Here is a 16436-nt window from a genome sequence, read left to right on the forward strand (position 1 = left end):
TGCACAATCACCTACTCGCATCTTTACTTACACACACGTATACACTAAACACTCGCACACACATACATATCCTACATACTGAGACAGATATACACTGACCAAGACAGTCTTAATGAGCAAACAGCCAGGCCAGGCAAGCCTCCGGTAGAGCCCAACCCTTCAGCGTGGGAGGGAGGCGGCTCCTCCTGCGCGGTATTTCTGTCGCATGTTGCCGGAAGGAAGGAAAGAGAGGAGTCACGGAAAGGATTCAGGGAGAAGAGGGGAGAGGGGAATCTGAAAGGAGAATCAGGAAGTGGAGACGGGAAAGGAATCGGGGAGTGGAAGTAGGGGAGAAGATGCGGAGTGGGAAGCTGGGAGGAGGAGATGAGGAGAGTCGGAAATGGGAAGTGAGGAAAGTCTAGGAAAGGGAGTAGTCTAGAAAAAGTGGTCCGGGGCCGTGATCAGAGAGAGGAGAGTGAGAAAAGAAAGTTGGAGGGGGGAGGGAGAGAAGGGAGTAAGTTAGAGGCGGAGGGAAGGTGAGCTGGGAAAGCAGAAGAAAAGCGATGGAAGACGTTTTTGCTCATTCATTTTTTTTTTGGTAACTTGTCCCTGTGATGGTAAGGGAGGCAGGTTGTGTAGAACGAAGCTTCTCATGTTATAGTGACTACAGTGGACTGTGTTCAGTGACCAGCGATGTTCCCTTTAAATAATACATGTAGTACATGTAGAAAAGCATCTTTGTAAATAAATGCAATCTCTAAAATAGATTTAACCAGGTACAAAGGTATTCAGCACCATCAGTTTTTTCTCATGGGAGTTAGAATATTTACCTGCGCACTTGTGGCGACACCAGGCGCTTCCCTGCTCGTGTATTGTTCACACCTGACTCACTCAGTGGGAGAGCTTGATACTTGCGTCACAAAATCACCTGCTGGTTTATTTTTTTCTTCAGGAATGCAGCATAAATAGTTATATTCTTGACTGCTACATTACTTGTTACCTTTAAGCCGAGGGGGTCAGGACGTCTGACCATGATTCACACACGGTCCCGCCAGGATTCCAAGTGAATTTTTTCTTGGAAAAGAATTAAATGCTTCTTCGTAAATTCCGATACACCAATAATACAGCTACGGACGATTATATGTGCGAAGATTCTCTTCCACCCTCTCCCCTCCCTCTCGTGGGGGGTAGATGCTTCGCTGGACCGTCACAGAAGGCGTTGTGGGAAGCTCGCCCACCCACCGTAGTGGGTGATGGAAAGGTACCTTCCGCCACCCTTGGGGAGTACTGGTGGGGTGACTCGCCTTCCTGGAGAATGCTGGGAAGGCTACCCACCTCCCCTGAGGAGTGCTGGGGGTGGTTCCCCTCCCCGCTCTTACCTCTGAGGTGCGGTAGACTAAGCGGGGCAGCAGCTGCGGGTCTTCTGACTGCTGGCACCACAGGCAGCGACACAGGACGCTGTGCTGTGCTGTGATGAGGCCAGCAGAAACCTGTACAGCCACTTGCCGTGGTAGACCCCTGCTGCTTCCTTAGCTGCATGACAGAGTCTCCAAGTATTCCTCAGAACGAGGCAGCTCCTCCTCCCTCAGCCGTGCTGGGTCATGGGAGGTGCTCTAAATCCTACCACATCCTCGACAGAGACTCCTCCTTCAGCAATGTGGCAACCTCAGCGTCACTACTTTCCAGTTTACTTACTCCCCCTATAGTGTGGCGTGGTGGGTCCTGTAGTGTGATGCGGTGGTTGGGCCAGGCTCCTCCTTCCGAAGTGAGGCGTGGTGGGCCAGGCTTCTCCTCATGTAATGTAGCGTGGTTGGATGTCGACCTCATTCTACCCGAGGCCCAGGGTGAGGCGCTCACTCCTCCTGCTCCAGTAATGCAGCGCGCCTCTCCCCATGCCTCACAGCCTCACTGAGGATCAGGCGCCTCTTCTCCCTCTCATAACAGCGTGGTATCGCTGTCTCTTTTATGCCCATGGCGCTTTATCTGTTAACTACCCGGCGACAGATCAATATGACGACCGCCTGCAGGCAGTACTCCTCCAGCTTGACGTCATCACTTCTTGGTGTCGGTGGAGACCGGAGAGAGGGAGGCCAGTGGTGGGGGAAAGAGAGGACGACGACTGAGGACCAGAAAGATACAACAAACTGGGGAATAGCGAACTGAGAAGGGTTTCAGGGGAAGTTATTCACTTCATGAAAAGAAAAGTAGCTGTTGCAGGTTCATTTACTCTGTCATGAAACTTAAAAATGGTGAAGTAGATTCATAACTGCCGTTAGTATATATATATATATATATATATATATATATATATATATATATATATATATATATAATTTTACTTTGGCGCCGTCTCCCGCGTCAGCGAGGTAGCGCAAGGAAGCAGACGAAAGAATGGCCCAACCCACCCACATACACGTCCACACATGCACGTATATATACCTATACATTTCAATGTATACATATATATATACATACACAGACATAAACACATGTACATAATTCATACTTGCTGCCTTTATTCATTCCCGTCACCACCCCGCCACACATGAAATGACAACCTCCTACCCCCGCATGCGCGCGAGGTAGCGCTAGGAAAACAAAGGCCACATTCCTTCACACTCAGTCTCTAGCTGTCATGTATAATGCATCGAAACCACAGCTCCCTTTCCACATCCAGGCCCCACAAAACTTTCCATGGTTTACCCCCAAACGCTTCACATGCCCTGGTTCAATCCATTGACAGCACGTCGACCCCGGTATACCACATCGTTCCAATTCACTCAATTCCTTGCACGCATTTCACCTTCCTGCATGTTCAGGCCCCGATCGCTCAAAAATCTTTTTCACTCCATCTTTCCACCTTCAATATTGTCTCCCACTTCTCCTCGTTCCCTCCACCTCTGACACATATATCCTCTTGGTCAATCTTTCCTCACTCATTCTCTCTTATGTTACCAAACCATTTCGAAACACCCTTTTCTGCTCTCTCAACCACACTCTTTTTATTACCACAGATCTCTCTTACCCTTTTATTACTTACTCGATCAAACCACCTCACACCACATATTGTCCTCAAACATCTCATTTCCACCACATCCACCCTCCTTCGCACCACTCTATCTATAGCCCACGCCTCGCAACCATATAATATTGTTGGAACCACTATTTCTTCAAACATACCCATTTTTGCTTTCCAAGATGATGTTCTCGCCTTCCACACATTTTTCAACGCTCCCAGAACTTTCGCCCCCTCCCCCACCCTGTAACTCACTTCCGCTTCCTTGGTTTCATCCGCTGCCAAATTCACTTCCAGATATCTAAAACACTTCACTTCCACCAGTTTCTCTCCATTCAAACTTACCTCCCAACTGACTTGTCCCTCAACCCTACAGTACCTAATAACCTTGCTCTTATTCACATTTACTCTCAGCTTTCTTCTTTCACACACCTTACCAAACTCGGTCACCAGATTCTGCAGTTTCTCACCCGAATCAACCACCAACGCTGTATCATCAGCGAACAACTGACACTTCCAAAGCTCTCTCATCCACAACAGACTGCATACTTGCCCCTCTTTCCAAAACTCTTGCATTCACCTACCTACCAATCCCATCCATAAAGAAATTAAACCACCATGGAGACATCACGCATCCCTGCCGCAAACCGACATTCACTGAGAACCAATCACTTTCCTCTCTTCCTACTCGTACACACGCCTTACATCCTCGATAAAAACTTTTCACTGCTTCAAACAACTTGCCTTCCACACCATATATTCTTAATACCTTCCACAGAGCATCTCTATCAACTATCATATGCCTTCTCCAGATCCATAAATGCTAAATACAAATCCAATTGCTTTTCTAAGTATTTCTCACATACATTCTCCAAAGCAAACACCTGATCCACACATCCTCTACCACCTCTGAAAAAGCACTGCTCTTCCCCAATCTGATGCTCTGTACATGCCTTCACCCGCTCAATCAATACCCTCCCATATAATTTCCCAGGAATACTCAACAAACGTATACCTCTGTAATTTGAACACTCACCTTTATCCCCTTTGCCTTTGTACAATGGCACTATGCATGCATTCCGCCAATCCTCAGGCACCTCGCCACGAGTCATGCATACATTAAATATCCTTACCAAGCAGTCAACAACACAGTCATCCCCTTTTTAATAAATTTCACTGCAATACCATCTAAATCCGCCCCTTGCCAGATTTCATCTTCCGCAAAGCTTTTACTACCTCTTCTCTATTTACCAAATCATTCTCCCTAACCCTCTCCCTTCGCATACCACCTCAACCAAAACACCCTGTATCTGCTACTATATCATCTAACACATTCAACAAACCTTCAAAATACTCACTCCATCTCCTGCTCACATGATGTGATTTTTACACGAAAGTGCACTTGGGAACTTATCGTGTTTCATTTTCCCCGTAGACTCATAGGAATATATATATTTTGGTACGTGTGTGCGTGTCGTCTGTGTGCTCGAGTGAACTCTCCTCGCGTTCTCTGCTCAAGTCAAACCTTTTCCCAGTTCTCAAAACATATCAGATTTCCCAGAAAGCTTTACCTGAACCAAGTTTGTGCTTCCCTTATATTAGGTCCTATAATGAGAAAACTCCGGCTGTTAACATAATGAGTGTTGAATACCATTTGTGGTTCATTCCTACAAACTTCTGCCTTTAGTTCCACCGGAAATGGAATTCTACTTGCGTGTTAAAGTAGTACAAAACTTCACCAGGTCTGATGTTACCGCAAGAAAAGCCAGGGTGTGGTAACCTGGGGTCAGATGGAGCAACAGTACACTGTTCCCATGGTTAATTCACGAACAAGGGTTGGTGCGTTGTGGGCAGATAGTGTTGCACTGGTAGCCTTACTTGCCAAGGGAGACGGAATCCTGGGTGTTACCTGCACTACACCAGCCCTAGTTTCTCAGGTACTAGTAACTGGGAATACACTTCCGAGCACAGCCATATAATGTATATATTGATGTATATATTCTCCCAACATTCACTCTTCTCCCGTCACATGTTAGCTACATGTACTGTACACAGCTTCCAACAATTTCTCCAACTTCACCTATAGACGGCAGTACCTTGAAGACTCAGGCAGTGCGTGTATCAATGTTTCATGGAGTTTACTTCCTCCCTCGTGTCTCTCCCCATGATATGAATATTTACCAACATTGCACCCCTAATACCTTCTACATCACCATACCAATGTGATATCACTTCATGTGACTTTCTAATAACTTCTCAGGCTTAAATATTTTCCTTACAACTATATTTTTTCTTTTTTTCTCAGTTCCTTTAATACATCATCAATAGTTCATGTCCACTGCTCTCAGTATGGAATGAACGTTTACTAGGTCAAGTTGGCTTCCAGCATAGTTTTCTTTTATGTCTTCAGTTTACTAAACCTTCTCGAGTGCTTCCACCTCAACCATCTGGCTTTACTTTAGTAGTTTTCTGCTCAAACAATGTCATAGTTACTGAGCATTGTTGTTCCTTAATGCCTAACATGGTACAGATTTACCAGTTCTTTACCACCAGACTAAGACCAAACCACGACTTCCCCTCGCCTTCAAACGAGAAAACTTTGCGGTCATTTGTACTTATGAAAATCCCGTTCATGCACATTTACTCTGAACATCCCCCTCCTGCATATCAAGTATGAACATCCCCTCCTACAAATTTACTTTGAACATCACCCTCTTGCACATTTACTATGAACATCCCTCTTCTGCACATTTCAACAGAAATCTATGATTCTGTATATTCTATTTTCATACAAACGATGAAACAACGTCATGTGTATGCATCAGTTGCTGCAGGTCCTCCCTACACCGCCCTTCTTATTCATCCACTGGTTTTCACAGCTCACTCATTTCTTCAGGCATTAGAATATTAGATAATCGCCGATATATGCTCAAGCAGTATTGCATAACACTCAACCATAGCAACAATTACTCATATATTACTTACAAAATAGATGACCTAATCTAAAGTCTTCCGGGCACAAGATAATGAGAAACAAAGGTCGTAGCGACAATGTCATTGTCTGCCTGCAGACCAGTAAGGGTGATATTCATTATCTCATTACAAACGTCTCAGCGAACCGCCTCTGCCTTTCTACCTGAACTAATCGACGTCTTGTAATCCTGCATCCTTTCCTTATATCACACACATTAGGTCGTGACATTCGTCTAATGATCTGTGAATATGTAATCGTCCACTGCATCAACTGTGTTACCAAGACTCAGGTTCCTGTAATGTTTACATACGTTATTATCCATGGTGACACAAGTCCCGCGTTCATCATCAGCTGGTAGTCGTCCAACCTTCACACTGACATACCGTCGCGTCTACTTGAGCGATACTTCATCAATTTACAATGTCAACATTCAGCTAGCACACAATGCCCACACTGTCTCCTGCAGTCACTGTTACCTGTATCATGTTCTCGATGGATCAAGCGTGTGGCAGGTGGATACTAAGGGTTATGTTAGTTCAACACTCACTGTGACCTTGTATTAAGACGCAGAGCTACCAGCAGTGTTTGCACCCCTCTCTGTCTCGCTGAGCACTCACCTGCAAGGAAAACACTGATTCAATGAGAGGGTAAACAGAGGGCCGCGTAATCATTAAGGCTGTATTTAGACTACGAATTGACGTCACTGTTCACTGGGCCTTCTATTAGCATGCATGTGTAGCCAAAAAAGAGGAGGAGAGAGAAAGCGGAGATCAAGAGGGAGACAAATTTAAAGCAAAAGAAAACGAATATGAGGGAACAAAGAGCGGCACCAACTAACTGGACTTACACTCGCATCATTTAGGACGACAAAAACTGTTGGTAAGCTTATCAAAACCCTGGCAGTAAACCCGGTCCTAGAAGTGATAAGATGCCAATAAATTCGAGTGATAGAGAAGATAAGGAGACTGAGAGCTTGGCCAGCGTCTTGGACTTCCCAAATGGCGGACGTTTGTGGCGTCGACTGCTCAAATGAAAAGCCACGAGAAGCAATTTTAGAAGAAAGTGTTGAATTCTTTTAAGTGTACCAGGCTGTTTCTTTTTGTTTTCATCATAATGTGCGAATGAAATGACGTATTTATCTCTAATACTTTTTAACTTTCGCCATAACATCTTTTTATATTAAGTAATGAATGGAAGAGGAATAATGTTTGTAACGGAATGATAAACTATAGATCAGTGTTGTCTTCATTTTCACTGTTGCTCTGCTTATCGTGCATATCAGTGAATTTTCAATGGGACATAAAGCACTGCTGCTGCACCTACTTGAGGAAAGTCTTTCCCTTGTCAGATCGATCTCGAGTTTCATACCATTACTATATGAGCTTCCAACACACCGAGTACATTAAGGAACGACATTCCAATTTTGCTTTATCATTACTTTCTTTGGTTCCGGTTATACCTCTTGTCACATCCATCTTTATTCTCGTTGTAATTCACTTATTATAATTTTTCATGTTGAAGAATAACTTTACTGTCCTTAGGATGATCATTTTGTATCGAAAAATTCCCGACATTCACATAATGGCAATTATTTTGACAAACACACGATGTTTCGGTCCTGCAGTACAGACAGCTACATTGCGTTACGATTACAATATCACTAGACCGTATGTACGTAGGTGTTCAGATGAATAAGTAACAGTTTGATAGGTCTGAAATAATCTGAACAATATTCTGATAATTACTTGAAAACAAGTTATGTAGGTATAAGTTGATATGACTGACTCAACATAGGTTGTTTTTTTGTTTTGTTTTCATTACTCCGAGTATTATCCACATACATAAGAACCTCACTGAAGAGCAGCCGAGACGATAAGTGTTAATGAGAATGACCAGTCAAAGGCACGGTAAACTAGAGAGCAGAGATATAAGGAAGAGGTGTCAGCTTCAGGAGTGAGGCAGTGGGCCTCTTGCCCGCACTCGAGGATCACGTCAAGGGATCACTGTTGGGGAGGTTCCCACACGCCGGCTGTATTTCCTGATAATATTTCTAGGCTCAATAGATCTAGTTTATCAACGGATTTAAGAAACATTTTAAGAAGCAGTCGTCACTTCTGAAAGGATTTATGTGAGGTGCACCAGTACTTCCAGGATTACTGAGAAAGGGAAATCGCTACTTAAAGTCCAAAGAATTTGTTGGTTGGCTAACGCTTAATGGCAAAAGTTAGGAGACCAGCCGCTTTTCTGGACTAACCCATTAAAGTATTGGATGATACTAGTGGATTATCACAAAGTCTTTTTCCTACTGGAGGATCATTGAATATGAAAACTTTCAAGGAATTCAAAGTTGATTCAAGACGCAGTTGCTAATTCAGAATGAGTGCATTCCAGTTTTAGTAAACACTTAAAGTTTAAAGTCTAAGTAGAAAGTCTGAAGGACAATCTGAAGAGCAAGTCACCACCTGGAGACAGAAACATAAGAGAGATAAGCATAAGACCAGACTGCTTCCAGAGTGGTTATAGGGAGATGACCCATGGAGCAAGAGCTCAAACATCGCCCGACAAAATATATATTATATATATATTTCTTTCTTCTTTTAAACTATTCGCCATTTCCCGCGTTAGCGAGGTAGCGTTAAGAACAGAGGACTGGGCCTTAGTGGAATATCCACACCTGGCCCCCCTCTGTTCCTTCTTTTAGAAAAAAAAAAAAAAAAAAAAAAAAAAGTATATATATATATATATATATATATATATATATATATCAGGTCCCAGTACTTAAAGTTATTTAGATATCAACATCACAATACAAGTACCAACCAGCGTCTACCAAACTAAACGCCAGACGGTACTCCTATTGTGATGTTGATATGTAAATATCTTTAAGTATTGCCACCAGATGAACTGTCTCCACGAACTTGTCGTGCCACATGTATAGAAACACTGCATGTTTTATAAAATCATATGAAGTACTAAAGTGTATTACCAGATCTTTAGAAGACTAATTACAGAGGAAACATGGAATGAGGCCCTCCGGTTCTGTATGAATAATCTGCATTGTACCTTTTTACTCTCTCTCTGACTCGTCTTCTGAAGACGTTGTAATACACGAAAGCGATAAGGATTCTCGTATTTTTACGTTTACGAAGCCATATTTTGAGATTTTCTGAATCATTATATATATATATATATATATATATATATATATATATATATATATATATATATATATATATATATTATATATATGCGTGTGTGGAGAGAGAGAGAGAGAGAGAGAGAGAGAGAGAGAGAGAGAGAGAGAGAGAGAGAAAAAAAAGAGAGGAGAGAGAGAGAGAGAGAGAGAGAGAGAGAGAGAGAGAGAGAGAGAGAGAGAGAGAGAGAATGATATAAGAGGCCAGACCTTGAAAATATGACTTCTACATCCTTTGTCTTTACAACCTAACCATTAAAGATTCACACCATCCAGGAGGCATTCCAGGCAGGACGTGGTGAATTCTGTGACGGTGTCTGGTGCGTGTCAGGGGTGCAACTGGTCTCAACCTACTCATGCATTCCAGGGTTCTCCTCTGAACTGTTCCAGGACTTAAACGTTATTACTGGGACTACGTTGTTTTTCTAATGAGGTGTGCAACGATTCTGAGTGTTGATCTGTGTGCGAAATAACATACTATATATATATATATATATATATATCTTTTCTTTCAAACTATTCGCCATTTCCCGCATTAGCGAGGTAGCGTTAAGAACAGAGGACTGGGCCTTGAGGGAATACCCTCACCTGGCCCAATTCTCTGTTCCTTCTTTTGGAAAATTAAAAAAAAAACGAGAGGGGAGGATTTCCAGCCCCCCGCTCCCTCCCCTTTTAGTCGCCTTCTACGACACGCAGGGAATACGTGGGAAGTATTCTTTCTCCCCTATCCCCAGGGATATATATATATATATATATATATATATATATATATATATATATATATATATATATATATATATATATATAAGAATATATGGTGTGGGAGGCAAGTTGTTAGAAGCAGTGAAAAGTTTTTACCGAGGATGTAAGGCATGTGTACGTGTAGGAAGAGAGGAAAGTGATTGGTTCTCAGTGAATGTAGATTTGCGGCACGAGTGTCTGATGTCTCCATGGTTGTTTAATTTGTTTATGGATGGGGTTGTTAGGGAGGTGAATGCAAGAGTTTTGGAAAGAGGGGCAAGTATGAAGTCTGTTGGGGATGAGAGAGCTTGGGAAGCGAGTCAGTTGTTGTTCGCTGATGATACAGCGCTGGTGGCTGATTCATGTGAGAAACTGCAGAAGCTGGTGACTGAGTTTGGTAAAGTGTGTGAAAGAAGAAAGTTAAGAGTAAATGTGAATAAGAGCAAGGTTATTAGGTACAGTAGGGTTGAGGGTCAAGTCAATTGAGGGTAAGTATGAATGGAGAAAAACTGGAGGAAGTAAAGTGTTTTAGATATCTGGGAGTGGATCTGGCAGCGGATGGAACCATGGAAGCGGAAGTGAATCATATGGTGGGGGAGGGGGCGAAAATCCTGGGAGCCTTGAAGAATGTGTGGAAGTCGAGAACATTATCTCGGAAAGCAAAAATGGGTATGTTTGAAGGAATAGTGGTTCCAACAATGTTGTATGGTTGCGAGGCGTGGGCTATGGATAGAGTTGTAAGCAGGAGGGTGGATGTGCTGGAAATGAGATGTTTGAGGACAATATGTGGTGTGAGGTGGTTTGATCGAGTAAGTAATGTAAGGGTAAGAGAGATGTGTGGAAATAAAAAGAGCGTGGTGGAGAGAGCAGAAGAGGGTGTTTTGAAATGGTTTGGGCACATGGAGAGTGAGTGAGGAAAGATTGACCAAGAGCATATATGTGTCGGAGGTTAAGGGAACGAGAAGTGGGAGACCAAATTCGAAGTAGAAAGATGGAGTGAAAAAGATTTTGAGTGATCGGGGCCTGAACATGCAGGAGGGTGAAAGGCGTGCAAGGAATAGAGTGAATTGGATCGATGTGGTATACCGGGGTCGACGTGCTGTCAATGGATTGAATCAGGGCATGTGAAGCGTCTGGGGTAAACCATGGAAAGTTCTGTGGGGCCTGGATGTGGAAAGGGGGCTGTGGTTTCGGGCATTATTGCATGACAGTTAGAGACTGAGTGTGAACGAATGGGGCCTTTGTTGTCTTTTCCTAGTGCTACCTCGCACACATGAGGGGGGAGGGAGATGTTATTCCATGTGTGGCGAGGTGGCGATGGGAATGAATAAAGGCAGACGGTGTGAATTGTGTGCATGTGTATATATGTATGTGTGTGTGTGTATATATATGTGTACATTGAGATGTATGGGTATGTATATTTGCGTGTGTGGACGTGTATGTATATACATGTGTATGGGGGTGGGTTGGGCCATTTCTTTCGTCTGTTTCCTTGCGCTACCTCGCAAACGCGGGAGACAGCGATGAGCAAAATAATAATAATAATAATATATATATATATATATATATATATATATATATATATATATATATATATATATGAGATGTATATATACAGTTATATCAAATGTGCAGACGTTTTCACTTGACATTCCAAGACGTTTTATGATCCTGTGATTATACCTGTCATCTAAGATTATAGTCCAAGATTATAACTCACAGAACAAAGTAAACAAGACACACACGAGTCAAGTGATGCTGGGAACATCCCATGACGCAATTGCCACAAGGGACGTACTTCGCTAAGCTGACATACTTATGAATTAATGAACTATGATTGCCCTTCATTGGACCGAACTGCAGCAAGCTTGTATACCATATCCATAAGGGTGCTCATCGGCCACATCAAAAAGAAAACCAGTGATCACAAGGAAAGAAAAGCTACTATGTATCAGTCGTATTCTAAGACAGGTTCACTGATTATGCCTTTTGCTTAACCCATGCCCACACACGCACATATACATACCAATACATTTCAACGTACACATACATATACATACACAGACATACAAATACACACATGTACATATTCATATTTGCCTTCATCCATTCCTGTCGCCACCCCGCCACACATGAAATAGCATCCCCCCCACCCCACCACGCGCGAGAAGTAGCGCTAGGAAAAGACAACAAAGGCCATATTCATTCACACAGTTTCTAGCTGTAATGTGTAAATATATATATATATATATATATATATATATATATATATATATATATATATATATATATATATATATATTCAAAATGAAATCAATTTCTCAAAATAGTAATGTCATAAAAAATCTGTTGTCATAACCAGTATTTGTTACTCTTAGAGGAAAAGCAGTTACGAACTCAGTAAGACTACATCATCTGGCTATCCCTGGAACCAGCAGTAGTGCCTCTCATTCTGGTTCATGAGGCTAGACCCACAAACAAGACATGCATAGGCAATCTGTTGGAGGTTCCCGAGAAAACTGCTGTGCCATTCGAGAGAGTCTTGCCCTCAACGTCTGGATAATATACTGCAGCAGTTTCTCAGGATGTTGAGAAGTTCAGGAGAGCGGGGCATTAGGAGAGAACTTAGAAAAAACGTATTTTCTATGTATTCAGACCATTCATTTCTATCCCCTGAGGAAGAGAAAGTGTGGTGTGTGATGGGAACTGTGTTTATGACGGTCGCTGCAGAATTGTTACATAACCACAGGTCGTAGCAGGTTATAATTCATGAAGCTTTACTGTAGTGCTAGGCATCTTCACACGACACTGCAGAACGATATATTTTTCTTTATTGCGTTAGCTGGGGTGGCCAATCAAGGCCATCTCATTAACTTTGTGTGTATGTATATATATATATATATATATATATATATATATATATATATATATATATATATATATACATATTTTTTTTTTTTTTTTCTTAATTTTCCAAAAGAAGGAACAGAGAAGAGGGCCAGGTGAGGATATTCCCTCAAAGGCCCAGTCCTCTGTTCTTAACGCTACCTCGCTATCGCGGGAAATGACGAATAGTATGAAAAAAAAAAAAAAATATATATATATATATATATATATATATATATATATATATAACATACAAACCTCCAACAGCCAGGATCGAACCCGGAACCCCTGTGCAAGAGGCAGGCATGCTAACCGCTAGGCCTATGTTCTATGAAGGTGCACGTTCATATGCACTTTATTCGTATATATATATATATATATATATATATATATATATATCCTAACTTAAGCCAGGAACCAATCAACCTCTGGGTGAGGATGAACAGATCACCTCAGCAAGGATTTGAACCCATGCGCTCGACCCCGGGCTGCTTGGTAATGTGTTACGGTTACCGACTCTAACCTCTACACTAGGGAACTAATGATAACGAAGTTTAACGAAAGAATAATGCTTTGAAATGATGATACTTTGTGTTATGACCAGATTTTAAGAAAGAATGATAATGCTTTGAAATGATGATACTTTGTGTTATCATGACCAGATTTTAAGAAATCATCTAACATAAATCAGTAAAATCTCCTCGTTTTCCAGTACCAGAGAAGGCCAAAGATTTCATTCAGTAACGTACGATCAAAGTTCAGGTAAGTTGGAACAAACTTTGACCAAGGTATTCATTTTTTTAATTTCTTTTCAGAAAACATTGTGCAGACCTTATTTTGCACATTTCTGAAAATTTCGGAGAGATCATTATTGAAGTATTTACACCTAGTATCAAAGTGTCAGGATTTTGTTGTATTCCAACACTTCCAAGTAATTCTAACCTGAACCTTCTCTTTATCGAATGGACGTCATAATTTCGGAGGCAAGAAGTGCTATTCCCGGGCCAGTAGAACCACCAGGGCCATGTCGTCCATATTTTGGACAGAGTTTCCTTTGTCACTGGGAGAATTTTGCCAGTTCGTGTTTGCAGCGATCCAAATGGACCGCTGGCCAGCTTATGGCTTTAAGTACAGATGGAATTCTATAGAAGACTTGCTTTGATATCTTGTAGTAAATCGATCCTCATCATATATATGGAAGGAGATATTGCTGGGCTTCCTAAAGCTGCGATATTGTAGCATGGGGAGAAAACAGTAGCACTTTAGATAGCACTATATCTTCGTAAAGGGAATCTTCAGGGTCTATGAGCTGCAAAGGGCCGTACACCTCCCGAGATATCTGGGTCCACATGGGCTGTGCATGACCTTAGAACAGTGCAATCTTAATTACTCCTAAACTAGAAATCTCGAGCTTCGACAGCTTTCTGGGATGTGGAACTTCAGTTGCCTCACCGGACGTCCCCACTAAGGCACGGAGATTAGTGAAGCCACGACAGGTGTACTACTGAGCAAGATATCAACTGGAGCCTCTCCAGGAGGACTGCTTGAACATGGGGACTACTGCAGCCTCGCCAGGTGTACAGTTACAGTGCAGGGATTGTCGGAGCCCCGTCGTATCGTATGTGGGGCACGGGACTACTGCAGCCTCGCCAGGTGTACAGTTACAGTGCAGGGATTGTCGGAGCCCCGTCGTATCGTATGTGGGGCACGGGACTACTGAAGCCTCGCCAAGAGTTCTGCTGGAGTAAGGGGACTCCTGGAGCCTCACCAGTTGTACTGTTAGAGCACACATGTGATTCTGGAACTTCCTCTGGCATTTTCTGTTCTGCTCTCCCCCCCCCCCCCCCTCCCCCAGAGTGGTAGTAGGTGGTATGCAGCCACCGACCTGGGAACACATTGCTGGCGCTACCCGCATGGGTATCGAGGTTTGTGGGGGCTGAGCAGTGTCCCACCTGTTTAGTGGCAACATCTCCCAAGCGATGATAATCCTTGGAGTGGTTCATGATCAACATCCCATCTAACTCATGGGAGATGTACAGTTTGGAAAAACAGTGTCTTGTCGGAGAAGGATCAGCTGATCTATGACAGAGGCTGTCGTTAAAGACCCTCGTGACATTTTTAATCAGCTGATGGACCTCTCCCGCTACCACGCAGGAACTCTCTCTTGTCTCTGCTTCCAGGCTTATGATGGCCACATGTTGTGGTAAGTAAGTTCCTCGCTTCCCTTTTTTTTTAAACTTTGCTGGGTCGATGAGCAACAGGATCGCTTCAGTCCTTTGCGATTTTTTTTTTTTTATACTAGTTTCTAAACTAACAAAAACATAAGTAATAAACTGTTCATAAAACCCTGTTACATTTTTCGTAGAACAAGCGCCAACATACAAGGAGAGAGAGAGAGAGAGAGAGAGAGAGAGAGAGAGAGAGAGAGAGAGAGAGAGAGGGAGGGAGAGAGAGAAACCAAAAGGAATAATGCAAAAGCCAGAGTACATAACAATAAGTCACATAACAGTGTTTTTCAATCATGGTGCATGACGCCATGAAGGAATTTTGTCTTCTGCTGAAGCTGTTCACATCCTGGAAAAGTAATTACATACCTAGTACACAGGTGCTGCTCCTGACTTGAACAGAACTGCGTGTCGTTTTGCATATCTCTAGTTGAGACTGACAGACAAGCCAAAGGGTGAGCAAATGTCAAGCCTTACGACTTGCCAAACACAAAATTGTGAAGAGAATTATACCACGTCTATCTGAACCAAATAATTATGTCAGGGTATCATCTATGGCGTTTATGAATTGCGGACTTGGACAACCTGGCAAGCCAGCTGTGCATTCGACATTATTCTCATCTGTGTGTAGCAAACTGGTTTAGCTGGTGGCCTTTGATCCAGCAGAGGAGACACCTAAAAATAGAAGCGTTAATCTTCATTCTTCTTGTATGAAAAGCCGAATATATCAGAATGTTAACGAGCAAGACGACACCAAGTGATATGAACTATGTACGGTAATAGCTATAAAACATAATTGGATAACTACTTGTTTCTATGAGCACATGAGTAATACCAAAAATTCTGCCATGTACTGATATTTTGCTGTAACTCTGTACCGACATCAAAGTTGGTGCACCTCTTCAGGTTGTCAGTACTCTTATCTTAGGAACCATTTGATCTACATATAACAAGACTAGGTTCATCTGCAGTGACGAATGCGACTTATGCAGTCATCCTGGCACACAATACTCATATCCCATGCAGCCTGTGTGTGTCCGATGACATAGGATTCACCCCGACTTGATAATTCCAGATGTTATGATGACTGTCTGGAACAATAACCTCCAGTGAACGGTATACAGAGCATCACTGATCACGCTACCGGGCTCACTCTGGGTTCACTCATTAAATGAGGAATAAATTCATTTCTTATGGTAATCTAGACGACCAGTCTCAAGTGTTACCGGAACAGATGTTTTCTAGGAATATATCAACACTCCGGCTTCTTATCTTCAGGGTGATTTACCTTACAAGTGTATTTACAAGGTGTCTAACATCAACACACACAAGTCACTTAATATTACCATCATTACATAAAGATTCTGAAACAAGGATTCACCTTTTTTTATTCTTATTAGTCCAACTATACTTCCCTTCATT

General features: G+C 42.5%; 1 protein-coding gene across 2 annotated transcripts in view; it reads right to left on the reverse strand.

Annotated features, from left to right (window-relative positions):
• Positions 1-16436, reverse strand: part of LOC139747994 (acetylcholine receptor subunit alpha-like 1) — a 420788-nt gene that overhangs the window by 286905 nt on the left and 117447 nt on the right. The window lies entirely within an intron of this gene.

Source organism: Panulirus ornatus, chromosome 71, assembly GCF_036320965.1.
Source record: "Panulirus ornatus isolate Po-2019 chromosome 71, ASM3632096v1, whole genome shotgun sequence".
Lineage (NCBI taxonomy): Eukaryota > Metazoa > Arthropoda > Malacostraca > Decapoda > Palinuridae > Panulirus > Panulirus ornatus.